This window comes from Urocitellus parryii, chromosome 12, assembly GCF_045843805.1.
Source record: "Urocitellus parryii isolate mUroPar1 chromosome 12, mUroPar1.hap1, whole genome shotgun sequence".
Taxonomy (NCBI): domain Eukaryota; kingdom Metazoa; phylum Chordata; class Mammalia; order Rodentia; family Sciuridae; genus Urocitellus; species Urocitellus parryii.
This window is the reverse complement of record NC_135542.1, coordinates 88,979,579-89,006,287: the sequence shown is the minus strand read 5'-3', so window position 1 is coordinate 89,006,287 and position 26,709 is coordinate 88,979,579. Positions and strand designations below refer to the sequence as shown.

The 26,709-nt window shown below is 38.8% G+C and overlaps 1 non-coding gene across 1 annotated transcript; it reads left to right on the top strand.

The window, feature by feature from the left end:
• Positions 1–14,300: 14,300 nt before the first annotated feature.
• Positions 14,301–14,374, top strand: Trnav-cac (transfer RNA valine (anticodon CAC)). Its single transcript has one exon. It is a non-coding gene; the product is annotated as a tRNA-Val (tRNA).
• Positions 14,375–26,709: the final 12,335 nt, after the last annotated feature.

The following is a 26,709-nucleotide window of genomic DNA, read 5'->3' as shown; positions in this document are numbered from 1 at the left end:
GAAGATAACCAAACTCATCATTTCTGATTATAGTGACAAAACTGTAAATGTAAAAATAGAAGCTAACTGATATATGGCTGCACATTGGTTACATTGAGTGCTGTAATATTGATCTCTCCCTTAAAAGTGAGGTACTGGTAACCTATAAGGACACTATAAGACAATAGGGCAAAAGCTGTAATACCTAGGATCTACACTGCAAGAGAGGAAGACACACAGACATCATGAAAAAACAAGGGAGGAAAGTGCCCCAAACAAACCAAGATACTAAAACAATAGAATCCATAGATAGTGAAGTAGGTGAAATGTCAGAGAAGGGGTTCAGAATATACATAACTAAAATGATTTGGGAATTAAAGAACGATCTAGGGCTGGAGTTGTGGCCCAGCGGTAGAGCACTCATCTAGCAAGTGGGAGGCCCTGGGTTCGATCTTCAGCACCACATTAAAATAAAGGTATTGTGTCCAACTAAAAAACAAAATATTAAAAAAAAAAAAAGAACAACCTAAGTGAGCAGATACAGGCAAAATTTGATTGCTCCAACAAAGAGATAAGAGAACAAGTACAGGTGTCCATCAGTCACACCAACAAAGAAATAAGAGAGCAAATACAGGTTGCAAGAGATTATGTCAAGAAAGAAATAGACACTGAAAACAAACAAACAGAAATCCTTGAAATGAAAGAAACAATAAGCCAATTTAAAAATTCAATAGATAGCATCACCAACAGACAAGACATTCAGAAGACAGGATCTCAGGTAATGAAGAAAAAATATAAAATCTTGAAAATAAAGTAGACTTCACAGTAAAGATGGTAAGAAACCATGAACAGATTATTCAACAATTATGGGATATCATCAAAAGACCAAATTTAAGATTTATTGGGATAGAGGAAGATTCAGAGATTCAAACCAAAGGAATGCACAATCTCTTCAATGAAATAATATCAGAAAACTTCCCAAGCATGAATAATGAACTGGAAAATCAAATACAAGAGGCCTATAGGACATTAAATGTATAAAATTACAACACATCTACACCAGGACACATTATAATGAAAATGCCTAGCATACAGAATAAGGATAGAATTTTAAAGGCCACAAGAGAGAAAAACCAGATTATCTATAAGGGAAGACCAATTCAGATCTCAGCATATTTTTCAACCCAGACTCTCAAAGCCAGAAGATCCTGGAACAATATATACCAAGCTCTAAAAGATAATAGATGCCAACCAAGAATCTTATATCCAGCAAAATTAAGCTTCAAATTTGACAATGAAATAAAAACCTTCCATAATAAACAAAAGCTAAAAGAATTTACAGCAAGAAAGCCTGCACTACAGAACATTCTTGGCAAAATATTTCATGAGCAAGAAATGAAAATCTGCAAAGGAAAGAACTACAATAAAGGAACATCCAACCAAAGGAGAAACAAAATCAAGCTAAATACCAAAAATAAGCAAAAATGACCGATAATACAAACCGTGCCTCAATAATAACCCTAAATGTTAATGGCCTAAACTCACCAATCAAAAAACATAGACTGGTAGACAGGATTTTTTTTAAAAAAGACCCAACAATATGCTGCCTTCAAGAGACTCATCTCATAGGAAAAGACATCCCCAGACTGAAGGTGAAAGGTTGAGATAAAATATGCCATTTGCATGTTCTACATAAACAAGCAGGAGTTTCCATCATCATATCAAATAAAGTAGACTTCAAGCCAAAGTTAATCAAAAGGGATAAAGATGGACATTGCATATACTGCATACATCAACAAGACATAACAGTTATAAATACATACGCCCCAAACAATGGATTATCTACATTCATCAATTAAATTCTTCTCAAGTTCAAGAGTCAAATAGACTACAATACAATAATTCAGGGTGACTTTAACCCACCTCTTTCACCACTGGATAGATCTTCCAAACAAAACCTAAACAAAGAAACTATAGAACTCAATAATACAATCAATAATGTAGACTTAACTGACATATATAGAGTATATTATTCATCAATGAGTGAATACATTTTCTTCTCAGCAGCACATAGAACCTTTTCTAAAATAAACTATATATTATGCCACAAAGCAACTCTCAACAAATACAAAAAAGCATTCTATCAGACCACATGGCATGAAATTAGAAATCAATAATAAAATTAAAAAATAGAAGCTACTCCAACACCTGGAGACTAAATAATATGTTACTGAATGAACAATGGGTTGAAAAAGATATCAAGGAGGAAATTAAAAAACTCTTAGAGGTAAATGAGAACACTGATAAAATATATCTCTGCAACACTATGAAGGAAGTTCTAAGAGGAAAGTTCATTGCGTGGAGTACATTCCTTAAAGGAAGAAAAAGTCAACAAATAAATAACCTAACATTACATCTCAAAGTCCTAGAAAAAGAAGAACAAATCAACCCCAAAAGCAGTAAAAGGAAATAATTAAAATCAGAAATGAAATCAATAAAATTGAAACAAAAGAAACAATTGAAAAAACAAAAAGTTGGTTCTTTGAAAACATAAATAAAATTAATAAACCATCAGCCATGCTAATGAACAGAAGGAGAGATAAAACTAAAATTACTAATATCCATGATGAAATAGGAAATACTATGAAGTACACTACAGAAATACAAAATATAATTAGAAGTTATTTTGAAAACTTGTACTCCAATAAAATAGAAAATATCTGAGACATCAACAAATTTCTAAGAGTCCTATTATATGCCCAAACTAAATCAGGATGATATACACAATTTAAACAGATCAATTTCAAGCAAGGAAATAGAGGATGCCATCAGAAGCCTCCCAATCAAGAAAAGCCCAGGACTGGATGGATGCACAGCAGAGTTCTACAAGACCTTTAAAGAAGAACTAATAGTTCTCAGACTATTTCATAAAATAGAAAAAGAAGGAACACTTCCAAACACATTCTATGAAGCAAATATCACCCTGATTCCAAAACCAAAGACACGTCAAAGAAAGGAAACTTCAAACCAATATCTCTAATGAACATAGATGCAAAAATTCTCAATAAAATTCTGGCAAATTGAATAAAAAAAACATATCAAAAAGATAGTGCACCATAATCAAGTAGGGTTCATCCCAGGGATGCAAGGTTGGTTCAACATATGGAAATTAATAAATGTAATTCATCACATCATTAGCTTCAAAGGTAAAAATCATATGATCATCTCAATAAATGCAGAGAAAGCATTTGATAAAATACAGCATCCCTTCATGTTTAAAACACGAGAAAAACTAGAGATATCAGGAACAAATCTCAACATTGTAAAGGCTATCTATGCTAAGCCCAAGGCCAACATAATTCTAAATGGAGAAAAATTGAAATCATTCCCTCTAAAAACTAGAACAAGACAGGGATGCTCTCTTTCACCACTTCTATTTAGCATAGTTCTTGAAAATCTAGCCAGAGCAATCAGACAGATGAAAGAAATTAAAGGGATACGGATAGGAAAAGAAGAATTCAAATTATCACTATTTGCAGACAATATGATTTTATATAGAAGACCCAAAACATTCCACAAGAAATCTCCTAGAACTAATAAATGAATTCAGCAAAGTAGCTGGATTTAAAATCAACACCTATAAATCAAAGGCATTTCTGTACATCAGTGACAAATCCTCTTAAAGAGAAACTATTTACAATAGCCTCAAAAAAAAATAAAATTCGTGGGAATAAACTTAATGAAAGAGGTGAAAGATCTTTACAGTGAAAACTACAGCACGCTGAAGAAAGAAATTAAAGAAGACTTTAGAAGATAGAAAGATCTACCTTGTTCTTGAATAGACAGAATTAAAATTGTCAAAATGACCATACTACCAAAATAACTATATAGAGTCAATGCAATCCCATTCAGAATCCCAATGACATTCCCCATAGAAATAGAAAAAGCAAGCATGAAATTCATCTGGAAAAATAAGAGACCCAGAATATCCAAAGCAATCCTTAGCAAGAAGACCTTAAACTATATTACATAGCAATAGTAACAAAAATAGCATGGTTTTGGCACCAAAATAGACCTGTAGACCAATGGTACAGAATAGAGGACACGGAGTCTAACCCACATAACTACAGTTATCTTATATTAGACAAAGGCACCAAAAACATACATTGGAAAAAAGATAGCCTCTTTAACAAATGGTGCTGGGAAAACTGGGAATCCACATGTAATAAAATGAAATTAAACCTCTATCTCTCACCATGCACAAAACTCAACTCAAAGTGGATCAAGGACCTAGGAATTAAACCACAGACCTTGCACCTAATGGAAGAAAAAATAGACCCAAATCTTCATCATGTCAGATTAGCCCCCAACTTCCTTAATAAGACTCCTATAGCACAAGAATTAAAACCAAGAATCAATAAATGGGATGGATTAAAACTAAAAAGCTTTTTCTAAGCAAAAGAAACAACCAGTGAGATAAATAGAGAGCCTACAGAATGGGAGCAAATCTTTACCACAAGCACATCAGATGGAGCACTAATCTCTAGAATATATAAAGCACTCAAAACCTTAACACCAAAAAAAACAAATAACCCAATCAATAAATGGGCCAAGGAACTGAACACACACTTCTCAGAAGAAGATATACAGTCAACAAACATGAAAAAATGTTCAACATCTCTAGCAATTAGAGAAATGCAAATCAAAACTATTCTAAGATTTCATCTCATTCCAGTCAGAATGGCAACTATCAAGAACATGAACAACAATAAGTATTGGTGAGGATGTGGGAAAAAGGCACACTAATACATTGCTGGTAGGACTGCAAGTTGGTGCAGCCAATCTGGAAAGCAGTATGGAGATTCTTTGGAAAACTTGTAATGGAACCACCATTCGACCCAGCTATCTCTCTCCTCAGTCTATATCCAAAGGACTTAAAAACAGCATACTACAGGGAGACAGGCACATCAATGTTTATAGCAGCACAATTCACAATAGCTAAACTGTGGAACCAACACAGATGCCCTTCAGTAGATGAATCAATAGGGAAACTTTGGTATATATACACAATGGAACATTACTCAGCATTAAAAGAGAATAAATTATGGGATTTGCAGGTAAATAGATGGAGTTGGAGAATATAATGCTAAGTGAAGTAAGCCAATCCCAAAAAACTAAAGGCCGAATGTTTTCTTTGATGTGAGGATGCTGACTCATAATGGCAATGGAGGGGGAGCATAGGTGGAATGGAGGAACTTTAGATAGGGCAAAGGGGGGAGGGGAAGGGAGGGGGGAAAGGGGTAGGAATGATGGTAGAATGATTTAGACATCATTACCCTAAATACATGTATGAAGACATGAATAGTGTGAAAACACTTTGTGTACAATCAGTGACTTGAAAAATTGTGCTCTATATGTGTAATATGAAATGAATTGTATTCTGCCATCATGTATAACAATTTAGAATAAATAAATAATAAAAAGAGCAACAATGTAGGCAGACTTTTTCTCTTAAATATTAAATCATTTTATAAAACTGTATGGGATTAGTGGTCTTAGTTATATGAAAGAACAGAATAAGGTATATATGGAAATTTAGTATATGATCAAGGAACATCTCAAAATGAATACATATTTGAAATACACATTTTTTTCAAATAGACATTTTTTCTATTTGAAAAAGAAAGTAAAGCTACATTTCGACCTGACATGATACCCTCTAAGGAATACATTTTTTAAACTATAATAGTATTAAAAGAAAGTATGTAACTCTCAGGGCAAGCAGGATTTCTTTGGCTCCCCTCTTTTAAAAAATTCCCTGTCCTCCCTGATGGGGAGAATCAAGCCTCTGGGACTGGAGTCCCCTGTGTTTCTCCTTTGCTAGCAAATCAATAAAACTTCTTTTTCTTTTCTCTCCAAAAAAAAAGAAAGAAAGTGAAAATGTGTTTATGTCACATTGAAGATCCTCTCAATCCAAACACAAATAAACAAGTCATAATGGCAGTGTCTTAAGTTTGTTTGAGCTGCTCACACACAGAAATTTATTTCTCTCGGTTCTGGAACCTAGGAAATCCAAGGTCAAGGTGCTAGCAGACTTAATGTCTGATAAGGGCTCACTTTCTGGTTCAGAGATACCAGTCTTCTCCCTGCAACTTCACCTGGTGAAAAGAACAACAACTCTCTATGGTTTATTTTTTGGTTGTTTTTTGTTTGTTTGTTTGTTTGTTTGTTTTTTTATTGATTGTTCAAAATATTACAAAGATTGCAAAATCACATCGGTTACACATCCACATTTTTACATAATGCCATATTAGTAACTGTTGTATTCTGCTACATTTCCTATCCTCTACTATCCCCCTCCCCTCCCCTCCCATCTTCTCTCTCTACCCCATCTACTGTAATTCATTTCTCTCCTTGTTTTTTTTTTCCCATTCCACTCACAACCTCTTATATGTAATTTTGTATAGCAATGAGGGTCTCCTTCTGTTTCCATGCAATTTCCCTTTTCTCTCCCTTTCCCTCCCACCTCATGTCTCTGTTTAATGTTAATCTTTTCCTCTTGCTCTTCCTCCCTGCTCTGTTCTTAGTTGCTCTCATTATGTCAAAGAAGACATTTGGCATTTGTCTTTTAGGGATTGGCTAGCTTCACTTAGCATAATCTGCTCTAGTGCCATCCATTTCCCTGCAAATTCCATGATTTTGTCATTTTTCAGTGCTGCATAATACTCCATTGGGTATAAATGCCACATTTTTTTATCCATTCATCTATTGAAAGGCATCTGGGTTGGTTCCACAGTCTAGCTATTGTGAATTGTGCTGCTATGAACATCGATGTGGCAGTATCCCTGTAGTACGCTCTTTTAAGGTCTTCAGGGAATAGTCCGAGAAGGGCAATAGCTGAGTCAAATGGTGGTTCCATTCCCAGCTTTCCCAGGAATCTCCATACTGCTTTCCAAATTGGCCGCACCAATTTGCAGTCCCACCAGCAATGTACAAGAGTACCCTTTTCCCCACATCCTTGCCAGCACTTGTTGTTGTTTGACTTCATAATGGCTGCCAATCTTACAGGAGTGAGATGGTATCTTAGGGTGGTTTTGATTTGCATTTCTCTGACTGCTAGAGATGGTGAGCATTTTTTCATGTACTTGTTGATTGATTGTATGTCCTCCTCTGAGAAGTGTCTGTTCAGGTCCTTGGCCCATTTGTTGATTGGGTTATTTGTTATCTTATTGTCTAATTTTTTGAGTTCTTTGTATACTCTGGATATTAGGGCTCTATCTGAAGTGTGAGGAGTAAAAATTTGTTCCCATGATGTAGGCTCCCTATTTACCTCTCTTATTGTTTCTCTTGCTGAGAAAAACTTTTTAGTTTAAGTAAGTCCCATTTGTTGATTCTTGTTATTAACTCTTGTGCTATGGGTGTCCTATTAAGGAATTTGGAGCCCGACCCCACAATATGTAGATCAGAGCCAACTTTTTCTTCTATCAGATGCATAGTCTCTGATTTTATATCAAGGTCCTTGATCCATTTTGAGTTAACTTTTGTGCATGGCGAGAGAAGGGGATTCAGTTTCATTTTGTTGCATATGGATTTCCAGTTTTCCCAGCACCATTTGTTGAAGATGCTATCCTTCCTCCATTGCATGCTTTTAGCCCCTTTATCGAATATAAGATAGTTGTAATTTTGTGGATTGGTTTCTGTGTCCTCTATTCTATACCATTGGTCCACCTGCCTGTTTTGGTACCAGTACCATGCTGTTTTTGTTATTAGTGCTCTGTAGTACAGTTTGAAATCTGGTATCGAGACACCTCCTGATTCACACTTCCTGCTTAGAATTGCTTTTGCTATTCTGGGTCTTTTATTTTTCCATATGAATTTCATGATTGCTTTATCTATTTCTACAAGAAATGCCATTGGGATTTTGATTGGCATTGCATTGAACCTATAGAGAATTTTTGGTAATATCGCCATTTTGATGATGTTAGTTCTGCCTATCCATGAACAGGGAACATTTTTCCATCTTCTAAGATCTTTTTCTATTTCACTCTTTAGGGTTCTGTAGTTTTCATTGTATAAATCTTTCACCTCTTTTGTTAGGTTGATTCCCAAGTATTTTTTTTTTTTTTGAGGATACGGTGAATGGGGTGGTTTTCCTCATTTCTAGTTCAGAAGATTTGTTGCTAATATACAGGAATGCCTTTGATTTATGCGTGTTGATTTTATATCCTGCCACTTTGCTGAATTCATTTATTATCTCTAGTAGTTTCTTTGTAGACCCTTTTGTGTCTTCTAGGTATAGGATCATATCATCCACAAATAGTGATAATTAAATTCTTCTTTTCCTATCTTAATGCCTTTAATTTCTTTTGTCTAATTGCTCTGGCCAGTATTTCGAGAACTATATTGAATAGAAGTGGTGAGAGAGGGCATCCCTGTCTTGTTACAGATTTTAGAGGGAATGCCTTCAGTTTTTTTCCATTCAGAATGATGCTAGCCTGAGGCTTAGCATAGATAGCTTTTACAATGTCGAGGTAAGTTCCTGTTATCCCTAATTTTTCTAATGTTTTGAACATAAAGGGATGTTGTACACTGTCAAATGCTTTTTCTGCATCTATCGAGATGATCATATGGTTCTTATCTTTAAGTCTATTGATGTGGTGAATAACATTTATTGATTTCCATATATTGAATCATCCTTGCATCCCAGGAATGAATCCCACTTGATCATGGTGCACAATTTTTTTGATGTGCCTTTGTATCCGATTCGCCAGAATTTTATTGAGGATTTTTGCATCTAGGTTCATCAGAGATATTGGTCTGTAGTTTTCTTTCTTTGAGGTGTCTTTGTCTGGTTTCGGAATCAGGGTGATGTTGGCCTCAAAGAATGAATTTGGAAGAACTCCCTCTTTTTCTATTTCCTGAAATAACTTGAAAAGTATTGGTATTAATTCTTCTTTAAAGGTTTTGTAAAACTCCGCTGTATACCCATCCAGTCCTGGGCTTTTCTTGGTTGGTAGTCTTTTGATTGCTTCTTCTATTTCATCCATTGATATTTGTCTGTTCAAATTGTGTGTATCCTCCTGACTCAGTCTGGGCAAATCATATGACTTAAGAAATTTATCGATGTCTTCACTATCTTCTATTTTATTGGAATATAGGTTTTCAAAATAATTTCTAATTGTCTTCTGTTTTCTGTAGCATCTGTTGTGATATTGCCTTTTTCATCCTGTATGTTAGTAATTTGAGTTCTCTCTCTTCTTCTCTTCATTAGCATGGCTAAGGGTCTGTTGATCTTATTTATTTTTTCGAAGAACCAACTTTTAGTTTTGTTAATTTTTTCAGTAGTTTCTTTTGTTTCAATTTCATTGATTTCCGCTCTTTTTTAAATTATTTCTTGCCTTCTGCTACATTTGCAGTTGTTTTGCTCTTCCTTTTCTAGGGCTTTGAGATGAAGTGTGAGCTCATTTATTTGTTGGTTTTTCCTTTTTTTCAGGAATGACCTCCAGGCGATGAATTTTCCTCTTATAACTGCTTTCATTGTGTCCCATAGATTCCGATATGTTGTGTCTGTATTTTCATTTATCTCTAAGAATTTTTTGATTTCCTCCTTTTTGTTTTCTGTAACCCATTGATCATTCAGTAACATATTGTTCATTTTCCATGTGATGTAGGATTTTTCCTTTCTTCTTTTATCATTGATTTCCAGTTTCATTCCATTATGATCAGATAAGATGCATGGTATTATCTCCACCCCTTTATATTTACTGAGGGTTGCCCTATGGCATAATATATGGTCTATTTTTGAGAAGGATCCATGTGCTGCTGAGAAAAAAGTATATCCACACGATGATGGTTGATATATTCTATATATGTCAGTTAAGTCCAGGTTATTGATTGTGATATTGAGTTCTATAGTTTCTTTATTCAACTTTTGTTTGGAGGATCTGTCCAATGGTGAGAGAGGTGTGTTGAAGTCACCCATAATTATTGTGTTGTTATCTATTTGATTCTTGAACTTGAGGAGAATTTGTTTTATGAACATCGAAGCACCATTATTTGGTGCATAAATATTGATAATTGTTATGTCTTGTTGGTGAATGGTTCCTTTTAACAGTATATAATGTCCTTCCTTATCCCTTTTGATTAACTTAGTCTTGAAGTCGATTTTATTCGATATGAGGATAGCCACCCCTGCTTGCTTATGAGGACTGTGTGCGTGGTATATTTTTTCCCAACCTTTCACCTTCAGCCTGTGTATGTCTTTTCCAATCAGATGTGTCTCCTGGATTTGTTGGATTTGTTTTTTCTAATCCATGTTACCAGCCTATGTCGCTTTATTGGAGAGTTTAAGCCATTATCATTTAGAGTTACTATTGATATATGGTTTGTACTTCCTGCCATGTTTGATTATTTATCTTTTTTTTCTAATTTAGTTTGTTTCTCCATGATTAGCTTTCCCCCCACCCTCCGTCTTTACCAAGGCACTTCCCACTGATGGTTTTGGTTATTGTTTTTCATTTCTTCCTTGTGTAGTGTTTTGCTCAAGACGCTTTGCAATGCTGGTTTTCTGGCTGCAAATTCTTTTAGCTTTTGTTTATAATGAAAGATTTTTATTTTGTTGTCATACCTGAAGCTTAATTTTGCTGGATACAGAATTCTTAATTGGCATCCATTGTCTTTCAGTGTTTGAAATACGTTGTTCCAGGATCTTCTTGCTTTCAGCGTCTGTGATAAAAAATCCATTGTTAACCTTATTGGTTTACCCCTGAATGTAATCTGCCTCCTTTCTCTTGTAGCTTTTAATATTTTCTCTTTGTTTTGTATATTGGATATCTTCATAACAATGTGTCTTGGCATTGGTCTACTGTGATTTTGTGTGCTCGGTGTCCTGTATGCATCAACAATTTGTATATCCGTTTCCTTTTTTATTTCTGGAAAGTTTTCTGTAATTATTTCATTCAGCAGGTTACTCATTCCCTTGGTTTGAATCTCTATACCTTCCTCTATCCTGATGACTGTTAAATTTGTTTTTTTTTTATGTTATTCCATATCTCTTGGATGTTTTTCTCGTGATTTTTAACCAGCCGTTCTGAGTTGGCTAGACTCTTTTCAAGATGATATATTTTGTCTTCATTATCTGACGTTCTGGCTCCTACTTGCTCCACTCTGTTAGTGATACTCTCATTACAGTTTTTAATTTGGTTTATAGTTTCTTTCATTTCTAGAATTATTGTTTGATTTTTTTTATAATCTCTATCTCCTGATAAAGATGCTTAACTTCTTCTTTTATCTGTTTATGTAATTCGTTTTCAATGTATTCTTTCACTGTTTGAATTTGCTGTCTCGTATCCTCTTTAAGGTTCCATTCCATCTGTCTAAGGTATTCCTTGAGTTTTTTATATGACCATTTTTCTGATGACTCTAGGTCCTCCTGAATATTTAGGCTGTCCTGCATTGTTTGTACTCCTTTTTTTCCTTGCTTTTTCATGCTGCTCATGTTACTTCTTGTTCTGTTTGACTGCTGAGTTACTGTTTACTCCTATAAATTTATTTGAATCTTGGGAGGAAAGGTATTAGAAGGGAAGGGAAGAAGTCACTAAAGAGAATGAGAGTAAGCAGGTAGAATTCAAGGAAGGGGGAATAAGAGAATTGAAAAGAAATGAAAAGACAAAAGAAAAAATAGAAATAAAAAAAGAAAAAAATTTAAAAAATAATTAAAAAAATGAAAATTAAAATTTAAAAAATAAAATAAAATAATTTTTAAAAAAATTAAAAAACAACAAAAAAATGAAAATGAAAAAAAAACAAAAAACCCAAGTTTAAAAAAAATTAATAAATGCAGTCTTAGAGTTTGATTAACTTCTCTTCCAGTAGGTGGGGCTGTGCCCACTGGGCCAAGCTTCTCCTCTCAATAGGCGGGAACCAATCACTGTGCAGCAGCTCTTCCTCCCAGACTGGGTGGGTCTCCAATCCTGAGTGCCTAGGGCCTTCTCTTGTGTCTAGTCACTTCCCCACTTTTCCTCAAGCCAGGCCCCGCTCACCGGTGACGCTCACCACAATACTGGCTACACGCCAGGTCTGCTGCTCCTGGGAGCTCTGTTTTCATGAACGCCTGGGCACACTTTCCCTGTTTGCCATTCCCTCAGACCCTAAGTTTGTAGAGCTTGGGGCTGAGAACCCCCAGTGAATTTGCTTGCCCTCTGGTAGCCACGCCCCCAGTAGCTGGTGCAAGGGACCTCAGTTGTCAGCACTGGTGGGAGCAGTAGCCCGGAGTTCCCCACCGCGAGTCCCACGCCACTCCCAATTCCCTCGGTCTAGCTATCGAGCTCACGGGTGAGCTAGGAGGGGCCCTTAAGGTTTCCCTGCTGTGTGGAGAGGGATGGCTAGGGGATTACACACCTGTCACCCCTGTTCAATGAAGTTATCTCCTCCGCTGCATTCTAATGACGTCAGTTCTCTGCCATGGTGGTATCTCATGCAAATGGTGACAGTTCGATCCCTTTGCCAGGTGACCAATGCAACGGGTGACCAATGCAACGGGTGTTTTATGAACGTTGAAGCACCATTATTTGGTGCATAAATATTGATAATTGTTATGTCTTGTTGGTGAATGGTCCCTTTTAACAGTATATAATGAAAAATAAATAAATAACAAGGAAGAAAAGAGAAATAAGAGAAGGAAAAGGAAAGTAAGATAGAAATAAAGAAGAAAAATGAGGGGAAGGTGGGCTATATGCAATTCCTCTATATTATATTACTTTGGTAATTCAGTTGTTCATGCACAGTTCTTGGTTTCACATATGCTGAAGTTGTGGAAGAGAGAGAAGAAAAGAGAGAAAGAAAGAGAAAAAAAAAGTCTCTCAGAACACTGTTTTCCCTGCTTTCAGTAGGTGGCGTTGTCTATTCCTAGCTTGAGCCTCTGTATTCAGGGTGGTGGGTATAGCCAGTGTGAAAGGAAATGAGCTTCCACCTGTATCTTCCCTACTCTAGTCTCTGAGGTAGAAACCAGGTGCCTATACAGTTGTTGTTTTGCGTTGATAGCTACAACCCCCAAAAGCTTGTGGGAAATATTTTGAGTTATGGCCGCTAAGGGTGGGGGAGTTGGAAACCGGGTACCTGGATCAGCCACAGAACCGTGCTGGTAGCCACACCCCCTTTGATGGGTTTTAAGGGTTGATGGGCTTCCTCCGGACTAGCACTCAGGGTGGGGCCGGACTTCCTCCTCCCGTCTGGCTTGGCGCCTAGCGTCTTCCTCCTCTGGTCTTCTATGGTTTCTTATAAAGACACTAATCCTACAACCTAATCACCACACAGAGGTCATACCTCCAAGGACTACCATATTGGGAGTGAGGCTTAACATAGGAATTGTGATGTATACACACATTCAGCCTACCACAGAAAGGAAATAATAAGTATGACCACTTTAAAAGAAAACATTCCAGGTACCCAAAGATATCTTAAATAAAGTCAAAGGGAAAGTTACATTTTGTTTTTGTTGTCATTTAATCGAGGAAGACCTATATCCCATCTAGTATGGAAAGATGGCCAAGTGAAAAACACAAAGTATGAAAGATTGCATACAGTATAATCACATTTGGATAAATGAAAAAACCACAACACTCCAAGTCTTTATAAAGTCATTTGCATATAAATCCATCATTAAAAGTATACAGCATAATAAACACCAGGCTAAAAATAGCAGATTCCCTGTAAACACACAGATAACTGGGTGAGGTTGAGCAAGACATTGTGCCCTATATTTGCACCTTCTAAAATATGCATATTTCTATTATTTATGTAATTTAAAACAAATTCTAAAAGTTATTTAATGGCCCCTTCCACCAAATCCTTTAAGTTTGCAAATTGTGTCTATTGAAACTTTCAAGAAGAGAGAGTGGGGGGGAAAGGAAAGCCAATTGATGTCTTAGGTCAAGCCTAGTTAGGATTGCTTGAGATTCAACAGTTGAATTCTGACATCCCCTTTCCCAAACCAAAGTACTCAAAAAACTGAATTAACCATCAGATTGTCTATGAAAAATGGAATCCTAACAGTGTAATTTGAATAGCTTTAAGGGACATTTACCAAAATCTGGGGAAGCCCAATGAACTATGCCTGCCACACAGTAAACTTCACCTCTGTGGGGCCTCACTAAATAGATAAATGACATGATTCTCAGTGGAATTGTACAGTCATACCATCTTTAGGACACCTTGAAAAGTATAATGCATTTTCCCAAATGCCTAGTTAATTTTTAGAATTGAGTAACCCTAGGATAGATTTTTCTTCTCTTTAAATTAAATTAAAAACTTTTTATGGGGCTGGGGATGTAGCTCAGTTGGTAGAGTGTTTGCCTCACATGCACAAGGCCCTGGGTTCAATCCCCAGCACCACACACACACACACACACACACACACACACACACACAATTATTAACATACTAATACAATGTGGTGTTTTTATATAGGTATACATGTGGAATGATCAAATCAGGATAATTAGCATATCTATTACCTCAAATACTTTTAATTTATTTGTGGTAAAAATAAAGTCCTCTCTTTTAGCTAAAAAAAAAAAAAAAAAAAAAAAAAAATATGTGGGTCTGTCACACCATTGTGGTGCTGATGGTATTATCATCTTCTTGGTACTGGTTGTTTGTTTGTTTTCTCTGTGTGTGTGTGTGTGTGTGTGTGTGTGTGTGTGTGGTGCTGAGGGTTGAACCCAGGGCATTACACATAAGAGGCAAGCACGCTACCAAGTGAGCCATATCTCCAGCCCCCTTGTTACCGTTTTGATTGTTAAAATCATTGGGTGCATTACTGGCATTTGACGGTTGAGAGCCAAAGGTACTGTTGTATTTTTAGGGCATACAACAGTGCCCTACAATGAAGAATTGTTCTGAATCCTGAATGAGGTTTGAACATCAAATTGGACATTTACGTACATGAAAAAGCTGACTTCCAAGTATTTGAGTCAAATTTGAACCAAATTCTATCATACGTATAAATAAAAGTTAACTTGGAACTGTTAGAATGTAATCCAGATTTCCCAGATATACAACTACAGAATAAACCAAAAGAAACTTATGTTTTGTGTTTCCAGAAATTTGCTCAAAGTTGTCCACCATTTTGAAAACACCATCACTGTGGCAATCCCTCTTTTTATATTTGAGTCCCCTGATACAGTTGAGAAGAGGTGCAGCATTTGTAGCTATTGCATTCATGTGTTTGTTCACATGGGTAGAAGCACCTATTTCCTCATGTGTTCTAATTAGTTATGCCTAAGCACTGGAATATATGCTGAGAAATATATCTGATGTGTCAAGGGTGTAGAGTGTATCTGTGGTGGAATACATGCATGAGGCCCCAGTTTCAATTGAAGGAGAGAGACAGACAGATAGACCTGAAATATATACCAAGATAATGAAAGACATTCACTGTGGCAGCCAGATTATGATGCTCTTAACTCCATAAACAATTCTGAGACAAGGCCATATTGTGACCAAATTTGGAGGCAAGGCTACTCTACAACCACAAAAATGACTAAGTATACCCCTTTTATGACTAACAAGAGTGATTACTTCCTTACCAACTGCCACTCTAATTGAACTTTAATCCTCCCCAGAACTTCACTAGAATCCACCTAGATAAAGATTGTTCAGATAGTCAATCCCCACATACCCCGATTTCTTGACAATCTCCCATCCTGGCCCAGCCCCTCCTTTCTTAATCTCTCCTTAGAACCACTCACCTTAAGCCCAAGGCTTATAAGAGGCCTCTCTCACCTCTCTCTTTTTATGCCTCATCTGGGGTGTGTTCTCCCCAGCTGCAGCAAGCTAAGTAACCTAACTTTTTTTACTGCCAGGATGATTCTGGTTGTCTTTTCTCAGTGAACATCAACAATACTATTTTATTATCAATTCTTTTCATTTAATTTTATATGGTGGGCCATGATATTGATTTTTTAATTATGTGTGTACACATAAGTTATATTATTCATGACTTCATTTCAAGAAGGTAAAGAGGGCATTATTATAAATATTTGTTTTAAAAAAGGAGCTCCAAGTCAGGCAGGAATGAGAATCACCAGAAGAAAGAATCCTTTATTTGCCAGATGGCAATACAGGTTTAAATTCTGACATTTTTCAACCTACCCTGAACCAAGCAGGGTCACTGGGCTCCCCAATTGGGCTATATGGCACATTTTCCCAGGTGCTGGTGGGTAACAGCCAGGACTGAGTGGGGACCTCTCAGTTCGTGGGGTCAAGTCAGCCTGAGAAGAAAGGAGTTTCTCCCACAGATGATGCCACCAGGGCCTGGCCACACACAATATCCAGATGGAGCTGGACCAAATGAGAACTCCAAATCAGTGTTCTTCAGCAGAAAGACCCATCATCCTCCACTGGAAGGACCATTAAGAGACTGAGCCATCACACACAAAAGAGCAAGAAGCTGGTGTGAAAGGATAACAGGAAAGCTTGCAGGTCAATCCGTAGTCAAGGAAGCATTGCTGGATCAGAAAAAAAGAGTGACATGACAGCAACAGAGCAGAGAAGACTTTATGATGTCCACTAGAAAAGTATGCACCTACCTAGAACAATCTTCTCCAACTGCCATTTGCCCTGATGAAATGCAGGATTAAGAGGAGACTTAATAGGACCCAGTCTTCTATCCCCTGAGGTAAAGAAGAGAGAATTACTGGGGGTGAGACGCTGCAGCCTCTCTACCACACTCTGTCTCCCTAAGAGCAAAGCAAATGTCTGAGGGGCTGCATGTAGATACCTGGATGTAAGGAACACTGGGAACAAAGGCAATCATAACTAGAAAACATGAGCCCAGAATCTGACCTTTACTCATTTTTCTCAGGAGTCATGTTCTGTAAAGTTGGCTGGAATACCGAATTCCAAAAACTGAACTGCAGCTCCTAGGAGAAATAGAGGTTAGGGTCCCCTGAGCCTCCGGTCACATTTTCCTCAAGTGATCAATACGTATCCCCATTTATGTGTACTTCTGTTTAGAGGCATCTTATACAATACATATTATTGATTCACCAGCACTTTAACTCCAACTTACGTGACCTGTACTTTCTCCATAAGGGGTAGTAACTAGCACTTCAGCACTGTGCCATTTTAACAATGAAATCCTCAATAAAAAGGACAAAAATGCAAATCAAAGTTGCATTAAGTAGACTGCAAAAAGGACAATTGTTTCCAGTCTGAGAGCTGAAACAAGAACCGGCACCTGATTCTGCCTTAGCTGTTTTCCATAAACCACAAAAGCACCACAAGTACTGATTTAGAAGTTAAATAAATAAATAAATAACAAGTAGTCTAATTCAAGTAACCTTTTTATCTCAGCACATGAGGGATGAAGAGTGGTCCTCTTCAGAACTACCCCATGTGAACAGCCCCTCCAGGTAGGGACTACCAGCTGGCTACTCACGATCCTGGCCAGAGCACCAAGGCCAGCCGACCAGGAAGCAACCAATTTAAGCCACTGGTCCAGTGCTTTTATAGTATCATGTAGCCCTGGGCTGACCACCAGGAAAAGATCACATGATCCTTTTGCCATGAATTGAGTGGCCAAGCTGTGCTGCAGGTGGGAAGGCAGGGGACCAGGGTAGTGCTCACAGACACCTCCATCCCCTTCAGAAATGTTTCAGAGCATATGCTAGTATTTGTCAGTGTTCTCCAGAGAAACAGAACTCCAGAGTGGAAAAAATGACAGAGATGAACTGGCTCCTGTAGTTGTGAGGGCTGGAAAGTCTAGGAATCTATGAAGCAGGCCAGCAGCTGGAAATTCCAGCAGAAGCCAATACTGCAGCCTTGAATCCAAAGATAACTCTGGAGACAGAATTCCTTCCTCCCCAGGGAACTTCAGTCCTTGAAGGCCTTTAAAATTGTTTGGGTGAGCCAGATGTAGTGGTGCATGCCTGTAATACCAGTGATTCCTGAGACTGAGGCAGGAAGATTGCAAGTTCAAAGCCAGCCTCAGCAACATAGCAAGACCCTAAACAACTTAGTGAGTCCCTGTCAAAATAAAAAGTAAAAAGTCTAGGAATGTAGCTCAGTGGTAAAGTGCTCCTAGGTTCAATCCCTAGTACCAAAACAAAAACAAAATTAGAGAGAGAGAGAGAGAATTGATTGGATGAGGCCTATACACATATGGAGAGTTGTGGGAGACCAACCTTTCACGTGACTGAGTCAACTCCCCTGCTAAGTGATGAGGCATCAAGCGGCAGCCATGCTGCTAGACTGCCCCACTTTTCTAGGGTTTGAGTAATTGTGTCTTTGTGCATGGGCGTGCTTTCCTGCATACTCATGGGTGAAGCTATGCTCACCTGTTCCTTTGTAATATTACCCCTTGCCCTGTTTGGGATAGAATGTTCCATGGAAACACCCTTTGTGTGTCCCCTTATCTTTCTGTGTCCTTGGGTGTGGCCTACCCAGATGTCAGTCAACCTGCTGACAGTGGACATCATGAAGCTAGACTCAGCCCCTTGAAACCTGACCCCTTGCCTTATTTGAATTGCTTCTCCTCAATAAAAGGGGTCAGCATGTACGGGCTCTCTCTCTCTCTCTCTCTCTCTCTCTCTCTCTCTCTCTCTCTCTCTCTCTCTCTCTCCTCCCCCTCACCCACCCTTAAGGTCAGAGGAGCCATCACAGCACCCCCAAAGAAAAAGGTATTTTTGTCTCTTGTGTGGTTATTTCATGCAGCCCAGTTAGCCCAGTTTCCCTAGAGTAACCCCTGAGTGTTTTAGTCAAGAGCAACCCAGCAGAGAGTAATCTGCTTTACTCTTACTTCTGATTAAATATTAAATTCGTGTAAAAAAATAATGCCTCATAGCAACCTCTAAACTAGTGTGTGACCAAACAATTGGGCACCATTGCCCAGTCAAGTTAACACATAAAACTAATCATCATACTTGAACACAGACCCTACCTCGTCCCTACCTGCCTCTGAACCACCCTATGTCACCACAGGGTACCCCCAGCACCTTCCCATCATCCACTGCCTTAGTCCTGGCCTCTCACCTTGACCCTTCAGTGTTCTCAGAGACTACCAGCTCCAGATCCTCTTAGCTTCTGACTTTACTGGATTATTCTATTTGCTATATTTGCTGACTATATCTATTCACCTTCCCTTCAGGTCCACCCTCAAAAGTGCTTTTCTTTTTTTTTTTTTTTTTTTTCATAGCCTAAATTTCCCACTAACATCACTTGGATTCTCCCTTATACACACTGTGTTCAGGCAGCTTGAGTTTCAGCTTTGACAGGGTCTGAACACACTGGGTTTGGTGGGGGTCAAATAAGAGAACAGGAAAACTGGAGGTGGAAATGAGCAGGGTCCACAAGTCCCATAGCAGGGAGAACACCCAAGAACCAGTTCCAAGTTCAGGATGGAGTTGTCTGATCAGGATACTCTAGGATGAGAGTCAAATCTAGTCTCCAAGAAAGCTGGCTGCAAAGGTTCTGTGACCTTCCTTTGCAGACCAAACTGTGTGCCATGTGCAAATCTTGAGGGCCAAGAGTTCCTCTGGAGATTAACTGGCAAATTAAGTATAGGATATGCTGTAGAGAAGCCAGAATTACTATTAAAGCTCTCTCCATGTACATAGAGAGTTGTTAATAAGTACTTGTAGAGGGGGTCAGATAAAATAGGAAATGTACAGTGAAATTTGAAGTTCAGATAAGATCAAATTTTATTTACATGATACATATACTAAAAAATTACTCATTGTTTATTTAAATTTTTTTTTTAGAGAGAGAGAGAGAGAGAGAGAGAACTTTTTTTTTTTTAATATTTATTTTTTTTTAGTTTTCGGCGGACACAACATCTTTGTTGGTATGTGGTGCTGAGGATCGAACCCGGGCCGCACGCTTGCCAGGCAAGCGCGCTACCGCTTGAGCCACATCCCCAGCCCCTCATTGTTTATTTAAATTCAAGTTTGTCTAGTGCCCTGTATATGTAATTGCTAAATCTGGCAATCCTAAATGTGTGGCTGTTGTGGCATGTGGAATTCAATCTCTTTATCAGTATGATAAAGAGCACTATAAATAGAATGGGAACCCCATGTTTAAATTGATGTTTAACAGGTCTGTTTAAATTAGGGGAGCTTCAAAAGATACTCTTTTAAAAATAACTGTGTAGCCCAATCATAGTTAAGAAAGAACAGCTCCTTCTGTATAATGATTGAAGCTGAAAATAGTCTGGCCCAGGTATAAAGTAGTCCTTCTTAGTTAGGGCTCCCCCTGGAAGAGTGTTCTTTCAATGTCTTTGGGTGGGGGAGAGGACAATAAATAAATAAATAAATAAATAAATAAATAAATAAATTCAATTAAGGCCCAGGCATTCACTGTCTGGCCCTTCATCGGGGCACTGTCCACTGTGGGTTCCTCTGGCTCCACAGGGACACATATAGCTGAGATCAGTTTTTTAAAGTGTTTATAAATTGATTAGTTCATCACACAATGTCTACAGGGCAGAACACTTTACAGGTACAAGACAGTTTGTAGTCAGACTTTCTTTCTAGCTGTGGGATCTTGGGCACGTTACTTATTTTCTCTGAATACTGCACTGCCCCCACTTTCCTCACCTGTGAAATAGGAGTAGCTATATTAGCGCTTGCACGGGTACTAGTGAGGTTGACAGTGGATCCTCAAGACCAATTACAGCACACAAATTGCCAGAATGCCTCTTCTACTTTAAAAACTACTTGGTGTACCCCAGAGAGCCCATCAGAACAGCCAAAGCCCCAGCTGCCCCCATCTCTATGCAGTCTGAACTCCAGGGCTCCTGCCATATACCAGCTCACCTGCTTTTCCAAAGCTCCAGACAAAGGAAAGATAACCCCGTTCAACTTTAAAGTGATTTACAATGGGCAGGGCAGCAGAAGTTAGTAGGAGCGTGTTTTCTTCAAGCTGAAGGAGGTGAGAAGAAAAAAAAAATAGTTGTAACAATCACTTTGTCAGTACCAAGGACACGGTGATGCAGGGCAGGTCCTTGGCAAGCAGACACTGAGCTGGGATAGGCCCACACCCGATAGTCAGAATAGCATTCTGTGATCCAAGAGGGAAGGAATGCATCTGCTCAGGAAACCAGGTGAGGCAAGCCTGTCATTAAGGCAATCTGGGCAGAGCTATGATTACAGATGGACCAGCCTGTCTGGAAGAAAACCAGAATTCACAGTGCCCGCTCCCTACCGTGCAGCCAGCCTCTTCCATGCTGTCCTTTGGTCCAGCTGGTATATCTGGGTAGTGACATGGCCTTAAGTATTTGTGGATAAAGCACCTGATACTTAGCAAAAATAATAATAATTTAAGAGTGTTAATGAGTGAGCTTTTGTTTTACATGAACTAATCAATCCTCACTCTCTTGCTTGTGAATTAGATATAATGTTCTAAATTGAGATGGGTGTTGTTGTTGCTGTTGTTATTTTTGCTTTTTGCTTTGTTTTTCTTTGTTTTGCTTCATTTTTATGGTGTTATAGATTGAACCCAGGGCCTCACACACACTAGAGAAGCACTCTACCATTAAGCCATACCCCCAGCCTTAAGATAATTTTTACTTAACCAACATAGAATCATTTAGAAACCCCACCTGAATATTAAGAAAAAAATTATAAGCTGGTTAGTGGTGCACACCTATAATCTGATGGCTCAGGAGGCTGAGACAGAAGGATCCGTGAGTTCAAGTTCAGCCTCAGCAACTTAGCAAGCCCTAAGCAACTCAGCAAGACCCTGTATCTAAATAAAATATTTTTTAAAGGAGGGGGGCTGGGAATGTGGCCCAGTGGTTAAGCACCCCGGGTTCAGTCCCTGGTACCAAAAAAAAGAAAAAATTGTAATCATTTCTAATCCTGTGACCCATATACAATGACCCTGAACATGTTACAGAGTAACTCTTCACACTTTTCTTCTATGCAGATATAAAACACATTTATTTCTTATGAAAAATAATATCATAAGTACAGACTGTTTTGTTTCTTGATTTTTTTTCTCTCGATCAAGTATAACATACATCTTTCCATGTCAAAAATAAAGCATTCCTCCAGGTGCAGTGGTTCATGCCTGTAATCCCAACAGCTTGATCACGAGTTCAAAGCCAGCCTCAGCAAAAGAAAGGCACTAAATAACTCAGTGAGACCCTGTCTCTAAATAAAATACAAAATAGTGCTGGGGATGTGGCTCAGTGGTTAAGTGTCCCTGGGTTCAATCTCTGGTACCAAAAAAAAAGAAAAGAAAAGAAAAGAAAACATTCCTACAGAATCATTCTTTTTTTTTTATTTGTTCTAATTAGTTATATATGAGAATAGAATGCACATTGACACATCATAACATAAATGGAGTAAAACTTCTCATTCTTCTGGTTGAACATGATGTAGAATCACACAGGTCTAGTAGTTATATATGTACACAGGTTAATAATGTCATTCTATCCTTTCTATCTCCATACCCCTTCTGTCTCTTCACTCCCCTCTACCTAATCCAAAGTAACAACTTGCACAGTGATTTGGTTTTTTGTTTGTTTGTTTGGGGGGTGGGGGGGTACCAGGGGTTGAACTCAGAGGCACTCCACCACTGAGCCACATCCCCAGCAGTATTTTGTATTTTATTTAGAGACAGGGTCATTCTGAGTTGCTCAGTGCCTCGACATTGTTGAGGCTGGCTTTGAACTCGAGATCCTCCTGTCTCAGCCTCCCAAGGCATTGGGATTACAGGCATGTGCCACCGTGCCCAGCCTTGTTTTATTTTTGATCTCTTCAACTTTTAGTGAATCTGGGTGTTAGCTCATGCATGCTAATTCCCTAGGGCTATTGTAACAAAGTATGAAAAACAACAGAAATTGACAGTCCCGTAGTTCTATAAGCCAGAAGTCTGAAATCAAAGCGTCAACAGGGCCATGGGCCAGGCTCCCTCCAGAGTCATCAGGGAGGATTTGTCCCAGGCCTCTCTCCTAACTTCAGGTAGCCTCTTGTAGACAGCTATATTCCCCCTGTCTCTTCATATCATCTTCTCTCTGTCCGTGTCTGCTTTCATGTCCAAATTTTCTCTTTTTTGTAATAAAGGATCCCAGTCACATTGAATTAGGGCCCAATCTAGTCATCTCAATTTAACTTGATTATTTTTGAACAGACTCTATTCCCAAATAAGTCATGTTCTGAGATACTGGAGGCTGTTGGGACTTCAACATATCTTTTGGGGAGGTCATCACCTCCCCAAACAATATGCATGGCTCATGGATCAGCAGCATGGACTTCACCTGGGAGCTTGTTGGAAGCAGAGAATCTTCATTTCCCCCAAGCCTCCTGAATCAGAATCTGCACAGGATGCTGTGTATGCACGCCTGCAGTTGAAGAAGCATAGGAGTAGTGAGGATTTGCTAATTCAAGAAGCAAAGAAAGAAATTAAATTCCTAAACTATGAAAAAAGAAGGAGGAAGAGGAGGAGGAGGAGGAGGAGAAAGAGAAGGAAAGAACGGTTCCTTGAAGATGCCATGAATAGGGGCTGGGGTTGTGGCTCAGCAGTAGAGCACTGCCTAGCATGGGCGAGGCACTGGGTTTGATCCTCAGCACCACATAAAAATAAATAAATAAAATAAAAGTATTGTGTCCAACTACAACCAAAAACTATATATTTAAAAATATAGATGAATGAGTAAACTTACATCTGGAGGAAAAGGAAGCATTAAGTCAACACAGGGAAGGAAGAGTACAGCAGGCAGAGGGGACAGAATGTGTTCAGCCCCTCTGACGATGGAAACCTGATGCATGTAAAGAACCAAAAAGGCCTGCAGGCCTGGAACACAGAGCTCCAGGCAGCGCTCCAGGGGAGATGAGCTTGCAGAGAGAGGAGGGGCCAAATACACAGACCCTTACGGAGGAGTTTTGTTTTATGTTCAAAGCAATAAAAATTTATGGTTATGTTTCAAGCATGGGCATAACTTAATTGCAGTATATTTGGACTACACCTCCTTTATGTCTCTGAGCACAAGCTGGAAGGTTGTGAATTTCCTGTTGCCAAGATCGGCATTCTTCTCCACGTGGAGGATAAAATAGAGCCAACACACAAAGAAATGCAAAAAGGAGAAACTAAAAACTCTCAGACTGCTCTGAGGTCTTTAGATTGAGGCAAAGCTAGCTTCATCTCTGCTCTTTCTTTGTCTGATGACACAAACTAACAAATTCCTTTGATACTTTCTTTTCTTTTTTTTTTTTTCTTTTAACTAGAGATTGACAGAATGAGACACCAGACTCATCTTTTCCTAGAAGGTCTAAAAGAACTCAGCCTGTTTTTATCTTGGACTCATTTTCTCTGGAAATCCCTGAAAAGAATTTTGCCTGCCTTTGCAGGCTGCCCCCCTGTGTGTAGCCTTTCTGGGTTACTTCGTTTTCATGGCGTCTCTTAACAGTGGCTGCCCTTCACTTCAAGTGTACCTCCATGAAGTAATGAAAGGTGAGTGTGGACTTCCAGGACCTTGGTTAGTTTGTGTCTTGCCCTTGGTTGCCAGCTACATTACTCAGCCTTCCATCACTTGACACAATGCCTGAGAAAATCAATTTATAAGGGAATAGTTTATTTCAACTCATGGTTTCAGAGATTTCTGGCCACTAGAATTATCCGTTGTTTGGCACTGTTGCTTTGGGCCTGTGGTGGCACAGTATATTAAGGTAGGAGCATATGGCAGAGGAGGCTGCTCACCTCATGGCATCTGGGAACACAAACAAGAGAGAGAAGGGGTTAGGGCCTCTTCAAGAGTACACCCCCAATGAACTATTTAGGCTCAAACTCCTAAAAGTTCCACCATTTCCCAGTAGCACCCCAAGACAATCATTAAGCCTTTAACACATGGGTCTTTGAAGGACATTTAAGATCCAAACTATAGCACCAGCCCAACCTACCCTGCTTCCCTCTAATGACTATGCAACACAGAAGACTCTCTGGCCAACTTTCTCTTCTCCTCTGGTGTTTTTATCTTCATAACTACTTAGGATTTTCCTGTCCTGATTCAGTTTCTATCTCTTTCCCAAACTTTTCTACTGTGCTCATTCAAATTAATTTTGCATATGTTAAGTCCTCCCATACCATCAACCTCTCCACTAAATGCTTTCAGTGGAAATATTTCTTCACTTCCTTCTCTTAACCAAAACTAGATTTTCCCATGGGATCTCCACTTCTAAAATATATTTAAAGTCTGTGGAAACTCTACCCCCACTATGTCATTTCAACATTCTTTCCCTTTAATTTCTTTTGTATTCCTTTTTATTTATGTGTTCTATTGGGAAGTTCCATGTTATTTTTGCCTACTGTCCCATGATCTCATCTTTTTTTTTTTTAATCTTTCCTGGAAACCACATTTTCTTGACTTTTATCTAACAAAAAAAAAGTGCAGATATTATCTGAAATTTTGTTCTGCTTCTTGCAACAAATATTTTCTAAAAACATGTTTTTCTTTGTTTATTCTGTGTTACAATATTCCTTCAGATCCTAGAAATTTTTATTTCATTGCAGTGCTAGGGATCAAACCAGGATCTTGCATGTACTAAGCAAATGCTCTATACCATTGAGCTACACCCTCAGTCCCAAGTCTTAGAATTTTTTTTAATAGGATTTACATGGGTCTTTTTTCTCAGTTTACTAATTCCTAAAATAAAAGAGTTTGGGGACTCAGTGTTAGAGTGCCTGCCTAGCATGCACAAGACCCCAGCACTGGAAAAAGAAGGAGGAGGAGGAGGAGGAGGAGGAAGAAGTAGAAGTGGAAGTCTGGTTTTTCTCCTAGAAACTGGGTGGGTGGGCTCTCATTAACTCCCCTCACTCTCTATTTGTAGGCAAGAATTCAAGTACCTCAGGTTGAAGGGTGCTGGGCCTATTCAGTGGTCCAGGTATCTCAGGGGAACCAGGGCCAGGTATAATCAAGAGAGAGGAACTTTGCAAGTATCTTCTGCATTTTTAGTGAAGTTGCTATGCTATGCAACTCCTGGTGGTTCATCAGCCCTACTTAACATCCAGAACAAGTTATCAACATCCATAACTATTGCCACAGCCATGACTGATGATAGGCAGGCAACCCCCTAGCAGCCCAGCAGATCTTCCCTTCCCTCTCCCACATCAAGCACCATTAAACCAAACTCACACCTCTTCGATCTGTGAAGAGCTTTTTTTTTTTTTTTTTTTTTTTTGGTGTGGGGAGGGATAACTAGGGATTCAAGTCAAGGGCACTCAACCACTGAGCCACCTCCCCAGCCCTATTTTGTATTTTATTTAGAGACAGGGTCTCACTGAGTTGTTTAGGGCCTCACTATTTCTGAGGCTGACTTTGAACTCATGATCCTCCTGCCTTAGCCTCCTGAATCACTGGGATTATAGACACCATGTGACCAGCTTGTGATGACACTCTAAACTTCTCCACAGAAGCCACTAAATACTTGCTATCTCATTATAGGCCCCTGAGTCTCCACTGCCCCCTGCCACCACTGCCCACAGATCCCACTGGACCACAATGACCATAGGAACTCCTGTCATAAGCAAGAAGGCATGGTGGTTGAGGGTGGCCCAGCTGTGAATCCTGGCTTTGCTACTTGCAAACACATGGCCTTGGGCAAGATATCTGCTTTCCTGTTTCCTCATCTGTAAAATGGGAACAACAACAATCCCATAGGATTATGTTGGTGGTGGTGGTGCTGCTGCTGGGAATTGAACCCAGGACCTTGTACATACAAGGTAAGCACTCTA